Genomic DNA, 14,801 nt, shown 5'->3' with positions numbered 1-14,801 from the left:
CAGTCCACTAAACATACCACAACAAGAATATTTCAACGTGCAATAATTTAATCAAAATTGAAGAAACTTTATTCCTATCACTCTCAGATAAATATATCACAAAATTCCTGCACTTAAATCTCATAAATAATATACATTTTCCTGTACAATTTACAGCTTGAATAAACTATCTCTAGACTAAGGAAACCTCTCTACTTGACTATATACCATTCCCTCTTTCAGAAAAATCTCTGTATACATTCAAAAAGATAATTTTTCAAACAAAGTATAGGAAATGGGCATAAAACCCAACTATCAAGTGTAAAAATAGTTCTTTTTTTTCAAGAGGATTGTGGCATATTCAAAACCAAAAATTCACTTATCAATTTCATTCTTGACCCCTTGGGACACTGAGACAAACTGATTTAAAACCATCTTGAGATTTTCATCAAATTTGAAAAAAAGTTGTTGAAAGAGTTCTAAAGAGGAGATAATGACAGCGTTATGTGATACTTTGTGCAAACTGACGCAATGCGTAACATTTAAGCTCCTAAGAGTGACCAAGACAGTATTTCTCCCTCTAATGACAACACAGTATCAAAGAGACAAGTGATGAGAATAAAGAAACATATCAATTACAGGAAAATCCATGGATCAAATACCAACTTCTCTTACTTCAAAGGATATAGTACCAACTATATGTAGTGGGGTCACATCACATCTCCCTAAACAGCACAGTACATAAAAGTTATTTCCTATCATCAGTCTCAAAAAATTTAAGGATCAAGACATTTCTGACAAAGTTAAATGCAAGTCAAACTGGTTTGAAGGCATTTTAACCTGAAATCCGTTTTCAAATACGACAGAAATACTGTAATTAACATTTTAAAGAAACAAGGAGTTCCAGCCCCTTGAGTAATTATTCAATTGTTGTATCAATCGTCTCATACTTTATGAACCAGAGAAAGTTTGATAATTTCAATCTGCGAGTTTCATAATACATTTCGACTCAAAATTCACTTCACATGGCAGAAGTATTGTGCTGAAATAAACAAGACAGAATGAAGCTGACGCCATTCGTTTTGAATAACACATGAACATGAAGAACATGAAACGGCACCAGTTTAAACTCATGAGACAAAGCCCACGTATTTATTTGAGGTAAATGAACTGGTTGGACCGAAAGCGAAATAAATAAACAATGAACTGACAGTGGTGAGGGATTTGGGGGCCATGTGATAAACAAGTTTTACCGAAGTTTGTCCTCTAGTCAGCCCTTCAAGCCCAAAGAGGCAATTAAAAAAATACTCACCAAAACACAAAAATCGGGGATGATTGAGGCAGGACTTTAACCGTTGTTAAGATAAATACCATGTATAACAGACTTGGAGAGCAAAAAGGCCAAAGACAGTTGTGAGCCATGACTTGGGAAATCCACCTCAACCTCCCGAAACCGATTTCGCCGAAGGCTGTAGTAAGAGCAACTCAATCCTGAAGCTGGAACATTTTTTAAAGCCTTGTGTCCTAGGTGACTACAAAGAGAAAGAAAAGACAATGTTATTTGAAGCGATTTGAAGCTTGGGGGCCACCTCCAACTTTACACAATTTTATTTCAAAGTTGCAGTAAAATAAGATCAAATTCTGAACTACCTTCTATTATCGTAACGAATATCTCACGATCATCCCCACATACAACTTGGTGATTCATAGAAGTAAGACATTAACATCTCAAGACTAACCTTGAAGATTTGTAGCCTCATATGCGCATCTCGATTGTCAGAAAATCAAATCTCAAACTTCAAGTCTTCGGCCTTTTTTTCCGTTTTGTTCGCACTTTGATTATTAAAATAACCTCGAGTCATCCGCAGAGTTTGAAATGGTGGTAAACTTGACATACTATTTCATCCCTCTCCGAAAAACATTTCAAAACAGTTGTCGATCGCCCAGGAAAAGACCGCTGAAAATATCAAAAAAAATAGGCGCAAACGCGCATGCGTAATGTAATGTACGCGTTTGAATTTGGGTCGAAAATCACAAATTGAGAGCTGATATATTTGTTACGGTCCACTTCCTCACTTGTGGTAAGTAATGCTGGTGAAGGACTAGCAAAAACGGTGACTGATTTCTTCAGATACCACGCACTCGAGGTATGTTCTAACCTGTGTGGCTTCTATTATAACGCATAATTTAGGTTATGTTGATTTTCCTGGATTTTCAGGAAAATAGGCCCGAATGTTCGTCAGATATTTACGCACAAAGATATAAAGTAAATATCCCGAAAGTCGAAATATTTGCATCGAAATCTTTCTTGCATGTGTCATTACCTTTACTCGAAAAAGCCTCATACACTTTATTAGCCAAACTGCGTTATCTATATTTTATGGTTTCTTTAAAAGTAGCGCCCGAAGAACGATTTTCCGGAAGGCACCTTATTTTCTTGAGAGCTACTATCATAATATGTAAATCGTAATCACTTGTATTTTAACAAAAGATTCCGATTTCCTCGATTTTAAATAAAGTAGAAGCGTACCTTTCACAATGAAATACTTATATCGACTCGTCATTCATAACTTTAAGTAACGTAACCGCTCATAAGCCAAACTGACGTTCCAACTATTGTCGTAATTTCCACCTTTATTTAGCGGTCACCTCCGTTTAGTGGTCGTGGTCAACCTTGCCTCTGTCTCAAAATCAGTACTTGTGTTGTCGTCCACCTGTATTGAACGGTCACTTATAGCGGATCCGCTCGAATGAAACTAAGAATAATCTTTCAAGTAAAGTTTTATCCATGTTTTTCTTCCAAAATTTATGCTATTAGTATTTTTTAGCAAGTTTTTATACATAAGTGGTCAGGTATGGCCTTCGTTATTGTTTATTATATAACTCATTTCCAATGAAACTTGTAATAAACAATCAAACTGTGTTAAGAGTGTGTATGTGAAATGAAGATCAGCGTAAGCTGCAGCTTTTGTTTCCTTTGGTGATAGGCTGTTACCATCGTCCTCAAAATAAATACCAATTCAGAAATGTTTTGAACTTCAAATGTGCGCCGCCTCGCAGAAAAAGTCACTAGCAGGTCTGGATAGCACACAGACGGAGGGTGTCAATGCAGTCGCCTACCTGGAGGCGATCACTGATTTTCTGAGGAAAAATGATGAGAATGATGACGATGTATCTATATCTGTAGCTTGTTAACAATATTTTGTGAGAGGAGCTTGTCCAGGGCTCACTATGGAAGAGAGAATTTGAGGATGTTAAGGTTGAGAGAAAGTTTGGAGAAGTCTCACCTTCTCTGACTATGAAGCCATCTTTATATTCTAACGCCCGCCTCATTCAAAACTTGCATATGCTCAAAAGCTTCGACTGTTTTCTTTGGTGTGCCTGTACAATCAGTGCTAGGAATTGTTAAAATTCAGGTCAGTTTAACGATAGGAGCCATTGCTCTTTGTAAGTGTCCTTCTCTATGTGGTCCTACAGATGGCCTTCTTGAAACTTGCCCTTTGACTTAAAATCATTGATGCACACGAGCGCTTATAACCAATGTATTCCTGTTAATACAGGCCTTCAGGATGATAAGGCGAGATAAATTGTCTCACGTCTGCGAGCTGGTAAATGCTATCTATCCACCGACTTTAAGCTGCACATCTCTCAAGTGAGACACCCTACGCAGATCATTGTGGTGGGTTAGGGCCACGGATTAGCCGGGAGCGCGAACTACTGTGGATTCTTGAATAACTTTTTGACCCTCATAAACTGTGAAAGTTTGAAAGAGATCGGCGAGATGGCATGTGTCACGCCTGCCCGGTCCTCTCACAGACAGACTTTCAAGGTCCACAATACTCAAAATGAATATCAAATTCTCGAACTCAATTTACTCTTTCAAAGTTTTTTCGTTCGAAGGCGCGAAATGATCATGAATAGTCTCCAGTAGAATTCCAACTTCAAATGTGTATTTCCACCACAACGACTTACTTCCTCAATAAAGCAACCGTATAATGTGTGCCGTCTCGTCACTCGTCTCGTCTCTCGATACTCGTGCTAGAATTGAATGTAACAAGGGTACTATCCTTGTGCGTTACATTTTCAGTTGGGACGCAGTTCGGAATACACGTACAACGTACAAGATAGGAGGGAATTTTGTTTTTTAAATAGTTGGTCAATTAGTTTTTCCTTGCTTCTGATGACTTTTTTATAAATTTCTCAACTTCAACCATAAAATCATTGAATTTAAACTGTTCCAACAATGTTTTTCCCTTCTCAGAGAAATCAACATGGAAAAGCAACCAAGACGCTCTAGACGATTACAAGGAACACAGCCTGAACGCGATCCCATTGAATTGTTGTGTGGAGTTTGCCGTTTGCCAATTTCGCCAAACTTGTATAACTGTACGATAACAAGGTATTGTCATCAACCCATTCACCGTTCGTGTTTGGAAAATGCATTACGAATCAATGCACGGTGCCCGCTATGTCGTGCCCGGCAAGGAGTGCAACATTCAGATAATGTTAATCCTAGGAATGGAGAGCGTTGGCTACACCAGTGAGATTAGTACAAGTAAGAGCAATTTTTTATTTTTTTTCCAATCACGATTATTGTTGTGAATGAAACCTGAAATACTACGTTTTATTTTTTAAGTCTCCAGACCCATTTCCTTATGAACTTGAAAGATTACCTGAAAGGCTCTTCAGATCTTTAATAGAGGACTTCATTGACGTACAACAAACAACTGCATTTAATAGTTTTCAATACCGTTTAGCTTTTGATTCTGTAGTAAATTTGTGTGTTTTTATGTTTATTAAGGCCTATTGCAAACTGAATTAAAGAGTTTACCTTTTTTTATTAAAAAAGTAAGAAAATTGGATCTTGCAGACATGCTAATCAACAACAGCAATTGCTGTAATCTTTGTAACTAATAGAATAAGTACAATAAGTTAATTGGTGCCATATATCTAAGTATAGTATAATACCATATAATATAAGTATCATATGTTAATTAGTGTTGCTATTTTATTGGTGTCATCAATTAGTCCATCTGGGCTAAACACATTGACACTTAAATAAAGGTTTTACTTACTTACTAACGTAAGAACTGGCCAGCAAAGAGTAATAAAGGAATAACACGAAATATATAGCTAAGGAAAAATTGATTTGGATTAGCAATCCACAAGCATATAATGGCACAATCATCGCAAAAATAGTCATGTGCAATGCATAAAGTGTATTTTTTTGGGTCTTACTGCGTAACTATATTGAGTATCCACTACGCGACTACTAGCGAGCTTGATACCGTGGGATTAAGAGTGTCAATTTGGAAGATAAATTTTTTTTCTAGTGTTTTGTGGCTTTCTGAAGTGCCTAGATGTAAGGAAAGGCCGCAAACTGTCTTTTGTTGTTTAGAATGATTAGGGAGATTAAAGTGTCTATCTACTGGTTTGGATGCGTCTTTGTCATTTCTTTCTGGTGTTGAGGTGTTCTCAGAATCGGTCACCTAGTCGTCTTCCGTTTCACCAATGTATAACTTATTGCAGTAAGTGCAAGTTATACAGCAAATAACGTTGGTGAAGGTACACGTAAAGTGATCAGTGATCTTAATGGATCTCTTGAATCCCGATATTTTCTCTACGTTATGAACGAAAGGACAAGTTGAAATGAAATTCTGACCGAAAGTTTTCCTATGTTTTTGTCACGTTTTAATGAAATTAGTGGAGGCTGTGAAAAGATAGTATCAGTCTCTGAATCGTTTTGGAGTAATTTAAAGTTTTTTAAGAATGATAGATTAGACTGCGTGGTTGCGAAGGTGAAATGTGAGAGTGAATGGAATGCGGTCAGTGTTTTCCTTCTCAGCTGTTTTTTTAGTGCTACTTTCGATCAATTTGTTGGGCACGGTGGTGGCCCGCTTGAATGACAGAAACAGGGTAGCCACGTTGCCTCTGGTTTTTCCGAAAAATCAGAGTCGTCGTCACAACATAAACGACGAAGTCTGAGAAACTGTGAAAAACGTATGAAATTCTTGACGTTTGCTGGCTGCGAAGATGAATACCACAAGTAACGGTGTGAATCTGTAGGTTTGTAGCTAACACTAGTGCATAAACCGCCGCCTTCAATTGAAATTTTGATGTCTAAAAGAGCCAAAGAAGTGTCGGAAATTTCCCAGGTATGTTTAAGAGCCGGGTGAAAGGAATTGACGGCAGTTATAAATTGAGTGAGCTCCTCTCTGGTAGAGGAGGTAGCGCCAATGCAGTCGTCAATGTAACGGCCGTAGAGTTCAGGTTTGGGATCGTGGCATTGACTAAAAGATGGATGTTCGATAAAACCTACGAAAAGATTGGCGTAGCTGGGTCCCATTTTAGTACCCATGGCTACGCCATTAGTTTTTTTGTAGTGGTGTCCCCAAAATGAAAAGCAGTTGAGTGTAAGTACTAGTTCGGTTAGACGAAGTAGCGTTTCAGAGCTAGGTTCCCAACAGTGTGTTGATCGAAAAAATGTTTCAGGACCCGGAGACCTTCGTCATTGGGAATGACAGTATAAAGAGATGTAATATCTGTAGTGAAAATAAATTTGTTTTGGCCAAGGAAATTAAAGTCACGAAAAATTTCAAGTGCATGTTGCCTGTCCTTAATGTCAGATGGTAAAGTTTTGACGATCATGATAGGTGCCATGATTTTGTCTAAGTAGCTGGAAATAAGTTCGGTGGGACAACTGCAGACAGACACGATGGGTCGACCTGGGTTGTTAGGTTTGTGGATTTTAGGTAAAAAGTAAATACACAAAGTTCTGGGAGTGGTGATGGTGAGAAATTTAAGTTTGTTGATAGAGTGCCAACATTTTTTGATGAAAAAATCTAGAGATGCGAACTGGCCCTCTGGGGGAGTCCATTTAGACTTCCGAATCTGAAATGTTTGGAAAGTATCTTTGTTCAAGGTGTTAGAATCATCCTCTTTGTCATGAAAAGAGGCTTTCAAGTGAACGCGGCGAAAGAATTTTTCAAGGTCTTGCTTAACTGAAAATTCGTCGGCTTTCTTTAAGCCCCTACTGAGAACTGATTTTTCTGGCTATTGCTGACCCATTTTGTGAGCCTAAAACCGCCTCTTGCGAGCAAAGCGTGCAGATCATTGACACGGGCAATGGCAACAGATACTGAGGGCAAGGACTTGAGGCAATCGTCGACATAAAAGTTTCTCTTCACGGTGTTTAACACTTCGGTGGGGAAGTAATTCTTGTTGTCTTCTGCAGTTCGTTAAAGGGCGAAATTTGCACACGCCGGAGACGATATGGCGGCGAACAGATGAATAAGCATTTGATATTCTTGCACTTCATGGGCCATGTTTCCGTCGTCCCACCGAAGGAAGGGCAGAAACAAACTGTTGCGAACTCAAACCTGATAAAACATAGATTCTATGTCCGCCATAACTACAACTCTATCCTAGCGAAACCTTGTCAGCACTCCAACAAGTGAATTTATCAAGTCAGGTCCCTTGTATAACATGCTGTTGAGTGACAACCCCACGAACTATGCTGAACAGTCGAAGACTACTCTAATTTTTCCAGGCTTGTGGGGATGGTACACCCCATGGTGAGGTACATACCACGCATCACCCTCCTCAGGACTCATCTGAAGCGCGAGAACTTTACGCAACTCTTGGCAACCAATTCTCTCATGAGCTGTATCTTCTCAGCGTTCTGTATAAAGCGGCGTTCATCTTGCGACATCTCTATCGCATCATCAGCAAAAGGAATCGGCAAAATCGCGATTGTAAAAGTTCTCTACCATGTGCTGAAGTTGGGGGTCAACTTTGACAAAGGAGCTTATAGCCTGAGATCCATGGCGACAACGTCCCAAAGGACCGTTCACTGCCCAACCAATGCGCGTCCTTGATGCATAGGGGCCACCGTTTTCACTGTGTCTTATCTCGACCGGATCGAGCGTCTCTGGAATGTCACTGACAATCAGAAGTCCGATCTCGGCATCAACGTGAGGTATGAAAACACCATCTGGATGGAGCCCTTGATCCACGTCCTCCTGGGTTGGAATGTCTTCCTCACAAACCGGAATCTCGGGTCTCGTATAAAGCGCGAGAAGACTGACAAAATCATTCTCATCCAGATCGGACACCACTAAGTCGCGGATGAGGTAACTTTCAACCCGAATGTTCTTCTTCTCTAAGGTGGACAGGGAAGTCTTTACTTTTGTTCCTTCAACCCCGAGTTTTCTCACTAACGATTCCGTACAGATAGTGGCACTACTTCCATTGTCCAGAAAGGCGTGCGTGATGACCGTCCGATTGTTAGCTCTCCATATCATTCGGTATCTAGTCAAAAGTTAGCTCCCTTGTAGAATTTCTTGGTGTTCTTGAGGGCTCCGATTACGACGGTTTCATCACCCCTCAAGTCATCTCCACCATTTGTAAGGACGTAGCATTGGGTCTTAAATATGTACACAACAAAGATGTCGCCCATCGTGATTTAAAGCCTGCTAACATCTTGGTCACCAATCAACACTACAAGCGATCAGAGAGAGGTCTGGGAAAAGTGCCCTCTGGTTTGTAAGCTAACTGATTTAGGTGAAAGCCGCTCTACTAAGATACAAACTTAATCCTAACGGTAACATTGGATGCCATACCAGACATTTCGTTCCTGAATTGCACCAGTTTTGTTTTACTTTGCTCTTCGATTGGTCCAAAAAACTCGCCCCGTCATTTCAACCAGTCAAATGCAGAACAAAAACCAATCCCACTTTGATCACTCGCGTTTTCCCGCGCTTGAAGCTTTCTGTTCTTACTGGACAATAATGATGGTAACATTTGTTCTGATTGGTAGTAAGTTGTGATAACTTTTGTTTCGGTTTTTCGACACTCAATTGATCACAATTGGAAAAATCGTAATACAATTGAGTGATATCAAAGTGAAAACAGAGCAATCAGAATAAAGGGAAATGTCACAAGTAGCCAGTCTGACTTCAGGGTCAACGCAGGCAAACTGCCTGAAGGGCGGGAAAATACGTGTGGCCAGGCGCGCTTGGTTCTAGGTTTGTTATCTTATTGGCTGAGAGGATGGCACAAGATTTCCGGACCGATCCCAGAACGTGACGAGGCAATACCACAAAAAGTTCTTGAATCACTGTCTGCAGTCAACGAAAAATTGCCCATTAAATTGGGTAGAAATTTTCGGGGATAGCTGGCTCCACAAGACGCTTTCAATCTTGGCAACAAGAGATTGAACCTCAAAAAAAACCATGACAAACTTGCTGAAGGGGTTTGTCAAAAAAACTAATATTTTACCAATGCTTTTGTAGAATTTGCGTCAATATTATAAATCACTCTTCTTAAAACCTCCAAAAACAAACTTGCAAGATGTTTGAACGCTCCTTCATCTCTCTCCTATTTTCTCTACCAGTGCTTCTCCTTGCAATTTTCATTCACTGAGCCACTTGCAACAAATTTGCAAGTCAGTTTGTCAGTTTTAAAATTTTTTAAACTGCGTGACATAGCGTGACTCTGGTCCCCTTAAAAGTTGTTTTGTCATGTCACGCAGCATTTTTTTTCCCGGAAGTTCTTTGAGCCAACAGGAGATTGAACCTCGACAAAACCACGACAAACTTGCGAAGCGCGAAAGAGGTTTATGTCTTCAAGACTGGTTTTCATTTAACGGCTGATCGACCTTCTGAAAGCAAACAAACAATCATAACACATTGCATCCCTGCGAGGTAACTTAAGCCAATATTTCCTAAATGCCTCTATAGAACTTGCGTCATGATAGTAAGCGTCATTCTTCTAAAACTCCAAAAACAAACAGAAAACATGCAGAATGTTTGAGAAGCCCTTCATCATTTTTCTGTGTTCTCTGCGGTTCTCCTTCACTGAGCTTCTTACTGCTAATTTGCAAGTCAGTCTCAGAAACCTGGGTTTCCAAACACGAAAAACTCAGTGATGAAAGCACGAGGTCGCAGGCCCAGTGCATTTATTGTTTTTGAGTGGCTAAAACTACCTCTGTGTATTTTTGGTGACTTGATCAACTTACACAAACAAAAGAAGAGCGAAATAAACTAAACAATTCATTCGAATTCATGAAAGCGATGGAAATATTCTTTACAGCGTACTCCTTCATGCAAAGTAGTGGCTCCAGTTGGGAACACAAAGCCACAACTTCAATAGCAACATCTTCTGGAGAAAACTGAACCTTCCAGAGTGGCTCATGAAGGCGGACCTCAACTGCAGGATGCAAGGAAAACAGGTGAATCTGCTACGGTCTGATTTACAACCTGACGAGGGCTTCGTAATAGAAGGACAACACGCACAAACCTTTGAATGAAGGGTCGTAAGCAAGAGGCGCACATAATGGCCCAAGAAGAAAGGCTCGGTCTAAATTCATTTTTCGAATTTCAAGCCATTGAAATGTTGGATTATCTGCGCATGAAATCTGAAAAGAAACTTCCTGCAAAGGACGCCATGACAGCTGTCCAGATTGATAGTTCGTATAGGATTCACAAATCATCGCACGTGCGGTGGTATTCTTGCGATGCGCCGCTGACCAATATTTGTTGAGAGGGGGAGAAAAGGGGGGAGGGGTGGGGCGACGGGAAAAGCTGGAGGGGAAGGTGGGGGGTCCTACTTCATTGAAAGGCGATTTCATCGTAATAGGTCTGAATGAAAAACGAAACAAATCGAACAAACAAACAGATGTTGGGCTAGCTGGCAAACCAGTGAACCAGTGGGTTGAGCAGCCTAAAACATAGAGTTACCCAGCTGAGTTTAGAGGGGGACTAATAAATTAACAGGGTTTATAAAGGAAGACGGTTTGAGGATTGGGTGGGGGAGGTGACAGGACTGTTAGTAATTAATCAATCATCTCTTATCTGTTCTGGGCAGTTGGACAGTTAAAATGGATACTGAAATAGTTAGCAGTAAAACAAAGAAGCGAAAAGAAGGAGGAAAGTTTGGTCGCATTGAAAAAAAGAGGATTTAGTTTGCATAATTTTCCTTCCTTTATTTGATCTGCCGCTAGTGTTGCGCCATTTATTTGTACATTCCTTTTGGATAACCATATGTCTGAATCAGGTCAAGTTATCTCATGAATTTAATTTAACCTTTAAATCAACAAAAAACTATAGTTTTGAGCTGATTTATATGAGTTTCCCAAAATTTCGACTTGCAGTATGCAGTCGAGATGTTGCAGTCCACTAAACATACTACAACAAGAATACCGTATTTACCCGCAGATAGGCCGCACCCGCGTATTGGCCGCACCCCAAACTTTCAATGGTTTTCATGGGAAAAAAAAATTTGTTGAGGTCGAGTACCGGGATAAATAAAGCAAAGTTTGAAATCAACAACAGCTGATGTGTATCAAGTCAAGTTTATTTTTGCAATAATTCCTACACGAACGTGAAAATGTTCAAACTAGAAACTGAAACGTCTATTCGCTAACATTTTATATACAAAATAATCTTAATTAAAGATAATTTTTTCGAACAAGTTTCTGTCCTTATATGTACAAACATGAGTAAAGTGAAGCATAACCCTTGTAAACACGTTCGCCAAAATCGGCGATTTCTTATTGACTGATCGAGAAGTGTCAAACGAAGACGACAAGTTTGCAGTGGCTGTTTATGAAGAACTTGGCATCGATGGGAAGAAAATTGTTGGACATTTACCAATGGAATTCAGCAGAATTGCATCCTATTTTATAGAGAACGGTGGTGAAATTTCCTGCAAAGTGACTGGAAAAAGGAAGCACTCGAAAGGCCCACGAGGAGGAATGGCTATTCCGTGCAAGCTGTTTTGGACATCTTCAAACAAGAGACATGTTAAAAAACTTGATGCGCTCATTGCTGCAGAGAAAATCAAGATTCTTCGAAGATATGGACTTCGCGTTTAGTTGTATGTGTTGTAAGTTAGGAACAATTTAAAGCGAACATTAAAACGCCAATTTACTGTACTACCGTGAGTTCTCGTGCATATTAATGAGGTGTCAAAACGCTTGTACCCGCGTATAAGCCGCAACCCCAATTTCGGTCCCATTTTTCCGGGAAAAAAGTGCGGCCTATCCGCGGGTAAATACGGTATTTCTACGTACAATAATTTAATTAAAATTGAAGAAACTTTATTCCTATCACTCTCAAATAAATATATTACAAAATTCCTGCACTCAAATCTCATAAATAATTTATATTTTCCTGTACAATTTACAGCTTGGATAAACTATTTCTAGACTAAGGAAACCTCTCTACTTGATTATATACCATTCCCTCTTCTGGAAAAATATCTATATACATTCAAAAAGATACTTTTTCAAACAAAGTATAGGAAATGGGTATAAAACCCAACTATGAAGTGTAAAAATGGTTCTTTTTTTTTCAAGAGGATTGTGACATATTCAAAACCAAAAATTCACTTATCAATTTCATTCTTGACCTCTTAATGGGACACTGAGATAAACTGATTTAAAACCATCTTGAGATTTTCATCAAATTTGAAAAAAAGTTGTTGAAAGAGTTCTAAAAAGGAGATAATTATAGCATTATGTGATACTTTGTGCAAACTGACCCAATGCTTAACATTTAAGCTCCCAAGAGTGACCAAGACAGTATTTCTCCTTATAATGACAACACAGTATCAAACAGACAAGTGATGAGAATAAAGAAACATATCAATTACAGGAAAATCCATGGATCAAATACCAACTTCTTCTACTTTAAAGGATATAGTGCCAACTATATGTAGTGGGGTCACATCACATCTCCCTAAACAGCACAGTACATAAAAGTTATTTCCTATCATCAGTCTCAAAAAATTTAAGGATCAAGACATCTCTGACAAAGTTAAATGCAAGTCAAACTGGTTTGAAGGCATTTTAACCTGAAATTCGTTTTCAAATACGACAGAAATACTGTAATTAACATTTTAAAGAAACAAGGAGTTCCAGCCCCTTGAGTAATTATTCAATTGTTGTATCAATCGTCTCATACTTTATGAACCAGAGAAAGTTTGATAATTTCAATCTGCGAGTTTCATAATACAATTCGACTCAAAATTCACTTCGCATGGCAGAAGTATTGTACTGAAATAAACAAGACAGAATGAAGCTGACGCCATTCGTTTTGAATAACACATGAAAATGAAGAACATGAAACGGCACCAGTTTAAACTCATGAGACAAAGCCCACGTATTTATTTGAGGTAAATGAACTGGTTGGACCGAAAGCGAAATAAATAAACAATGAACTGACAGCGGTGAGGGATTTGGGGGCCATGTGATAAACAAGTTTTACCGAAATTTGTCCTCTAGTCAGCCCTTCAAGCCCAAAGAGGCAATTAAAAAAATACTCACCGAAACACAAAAATCGGGGATGATTGAGGCAAGACTTTAACCGTTGTTAAGATACACACCGACATACCATGTATAACAGACTTGGAGAGCAAAAAGGCCAAAGACAGTTGTGAGCCATGACTTGGGAAATCCACCTCAACCCCCCGAAACCGATTTCGCCGAAGGCTGTAGTAAGAGCAACTCAATCCTGAAGCTGGAACATTTTTTAAAGCCTTGTGTCCTAGGTGACTACAAAGAGAAAGAAAAGACAATGTTATTTGAAGCGATTTGAAGCTTGGGGGCCACCTCCAACTTTACACAATTTTATTTCAAAGTTGCAGTAAAATAAGATCAAATTCTGAACTACCTTCTATTATCGTAACGAATATCTCACGATCATCCCCACATACAACTTTGTGATTCATAGAAGTAAGACATTAACATCTTAAGACTAACCTTGAAGATTTGTAGTCTCATATGCACATCTCGATTGTCAGCAAATCAAATCTCAAACTTCAAGTCTTCGGCCTTTTTTTTCCGTTTTCTTCGCACTTTGATTATTAAAATAACCTCGAGTCATCCGCAGAGTTTGAAATGGTGGTTAACTTGACATACTATTTCATCCCTCTCCGAAAAACATTTCAAAACGTCGATCGCCCAGGAAAAGACCGCTGAAAATATAAAAAAAAATAGGCGTAAACGCGCATGCGTAACTGAATGAAAGACTTTCATGAGCTGAATTTACAGTCTTAAATACGAAATGACAATATGTTACGGTCCACTTCCTCACTTGTGGTAGTTAATGATGGTGTTCATGCTGGTGAAGGCTTGCGAAAACGGTGACTGATTTCTGCAGATACCACGCACTCGAGGTACTCGAACTCAATTTACTTTTTCAAAATTTTTTCGTTCGAAGGCGCGAAATGATCATGAATAGTCTCCAGTAGAATTCCAACTTCAAATATGTATTTCCACCACAACGACTTACTTCCTCAATAAAGCAACTGTATAATGTGTGCCGTCTCGTCACTCGTCTCGTCTCGTCTCTCGATACGCGTGCTAGAATTGAATGTAAGAAGGGTACTATCTTTGTGCGTTACATTTTCAGTTGGGACGAAGTTCGGAATACACGTACAACGTACAAGATAGGAGGGAATTTTGTTTTTAAAATAGTTGGTCAATTAGTTTTTCCTTGCTTCTGATAACTTTTTTATAAATGTCTCAACTTCAACCATAAAATCATTGAATTTAAACTGTTCCAACAATGATTTTCCCTTCTCAGAGAAATCAACATGGAAGAGCAACCAAGACGCTCTAGACGATTACAAGGAACACAGCCTGAACGCGATCCCATTGAATTGTTGTGTGGAGTTTGCCGTTTGCCAATTTCGCCAGACTTGTATAACTGTACGATAACAAGGTATTGTCATCAACCCATTCACCGTTCGTGTTTGGAAAATGCATTACGAATCAATGCACGGTGCCCGCTATGTCGTGCCCGGCAAGGAGTGCAACA

At 39.2% G+C, this 14,801-nt stretch overlaps 3 long non-coding RNA genes and 1 pseudogene across 4 annotated transcripts; 1 reads left to right on the top strand and 3 right to left on the bottom strand.

Annotated features, from left to right (window-relative positions):
- Positions 1-30: 30 nt before the first annotated feature.
- Positions 31-1,927, bottom strand: LOC149043411 (uncharacterized). 2 transcript variants are annotated; one of them, XR_016187836.1, is made up of 3 exons: positions 1,719-1,927; positions 1,292-1,511; positions 31-704 (listed from the first exon to the last, which is right to left on the bottom strand). It is a non-coding gene; the product is annotated as an uncharacterized LOC149043411 (long non-coding RNA). The 2 variants fall into 2 exon arrangements; XR_016187837.1 differs by having other exon boundaries at positions 579-704; positions 1,351-1,511; positions 1,719-1,924.
- A 2,313-nt stretch (positions 1,928-4,240) lies between these two features.
- Positions 4,241-5,413, top strand: LOC149043410 (uncharacterized). Its single transcript, XR_016187417.1, has 2 exons — positions 4,241-4,534; positions 4,616-5,413. It is a non-coding gene; the product is annotated as an uncharacterized LOC149043410 (long non-coding RNA).
- Positions 5,414-5,453: 40 nt separating this feature from the next.
- LOC149043409 (uncharacterized) lies at positions 5,454-6,988 on the bottom strand (annotated as a pseudogene).
- Positions 6,989-12,366: 5,378 nt separating this feature from the next.
- LOC113678456 (uncharacterized) lies at positions 12,367-13,933 on the bottom strand. The gene is made up of 3 exons (XR_016187835.1): positions 13,653-13,933; positions 13,307-13,534; positions 12,367-12,719 (listed from the first exon to the last, which is right to left on the bottom strand). It is a non-coding gene; the product is annotated as an uncharacterized LOC113678456 (long non-coding RNA).
- Between the last annotated feature and the right edge of the window lie 868 nt (positions 13,934-14,801).

This window comes from Pocillopora damicornis, chromosome 6, assembly GCF_964200805.1.
Source record: "Pocillopora damicornis chromosome 6, jaPocDami1.2, whole genome shotgun sequence".
Taxonomy (NCBI): domain Eukaryota; kingdom Metazoa; phylum Cnidaria; class Anthozoa; order Scleractinia; family Pocilloporidae; genus Pocillopora; species Pocillopora damicornis.
Note: the sequence above shows the minus strand (reverse complement) of the source record. Positions and strands in the feature narration are given on the sequence as shown.